This window comes from Penaeus monodon, chromosome 16 (genome assembly GCF_015228065.2).
Source record: "Penaeus monodon isolate SGIC_2016 chromosome 16, NSTDA_Pmon_1, whole genome shotgun sequence".
Classification (NCBI taxonomy): Eukaryota; Metazoa; Arthropoda; class Malacostraca; order Decapoda; family Penaeidae; genus Penaeus; species Penaeus monodon.
In genome coordinates, this window is record NC_051401.1 from 37696260 (window position 1) to 37697873 (window position 1614).

The following is a 1614-nucleotide window of genomic DNA, read 5'->3' on the forward strand; positions in this document are numbered from 1 at the left end:
TATATAATATTTATTTTTACATATTATATATATATATATATATATTATTTATATAAAATCCTATGGATTTCATCTTCATATGACATATATATATTATATATATAATTATATATATATACATATTATATATATTATATAATATAATTATTATATATATACATTGTATATATGTATATTCACACACACCACACACCACACAACACACACACACACCACACACACACCCACACACCACACCCCCCACAAACAACACCACAAAAAAATTTAATATTTATTAATATATATATATATATAATATATGATATATGTATATTTATATATTATATATATATATCTTTTGTGTGTGTGTGTGTGTGTGGTGTGGTGTGTGTGTGTGTGGTGTGTGTGGGGTCTTTTTATATATATTTTTATATATATTATTATATAATTAATACAACTAAAATTTTATATGTATTCTACACCACACACACCACACACACCACACACACACACACACACACACACACATTGATATTAATTATAATATAATATATATAATATAATATATATAATATATATATTTTAACCACACATATAGTACATATATAACATACAAAATTGTCCAAAATTACATATAAAATTATTATATATAATTATATTATATATTATATATTTTTTTTATTTTTATAATATATAATTTTTAATTTATATTATATGTTGTTGTGGTGTGTGTTGTGTTGTGTGTGTGTGTGTGTGGTGGTGCGTTTGGGTGTTGTGTGTGTGTGTGTGTGTGTGTGTGTTGTGTTGTTGTGTGTGTATGAATGTGTTGTGTGTGTGTAAAATAATTATATTTTATAATATAATTTCTATAAAATTGTGTTGTGTGTGTGTTTTGGTGTGTGTGTGTGTGTGTGTGTGTTGTGTGTACATACATAAGTTTTATATTTTAAAAATATTTGTATCTGTACTCATCTATACTAATATATCTATTTTTTATCTAAAATTTTTTTTCTATTATCCATCTATCTCCCCATTTTCTATCTATCTAGTTATTTTTTTTTATATATTTTTTTACTATCAATCTATCCATCTATATTTTTCGTCTATGTGTTGCATGTTTTGTGTGCATGCGTGCTTTATGTTAACAGAACTAAAAGATAAGGGTATTGAAAGGGATTTTTTTGGGATCCGGCCTCGTGTCCCGCGGGCCCCCCGCTGACCTCGAGACCCGAGCGGAGTCACGGCCCTCTTTTCGCGTCCCCCACGACGGACGAAGAAAAGCTAATGTACAGTGAAGAGAGGGGCTCAGCATTTTCCAGTTGGACCCATTTTTTCAAACAGCGGCATGTCGGCTTTTAAAAAGGCTAAGCCTTAATGACTGAAATGAAAAAAAAAGAAGGAATGAAATTTCGTTTTTGTTTCCCACTTTTTTGCTTTTCGTGATTCGTACACCCACAGCCGAATGAATAAGTTGAAACCGTGCGCTTGGGCCCCATCAAAAAATTGCCACAGTCAACTACGGGGGGGAAAAAAAATGGGGTCGGTCGAACTGGTTTTTAAAACTGCTATTGCGCAGTTGATAGTTTCTGATCCTATTTTTTTTCTTTCATTTTTTTTCTTTTCTTTTTTTACGGG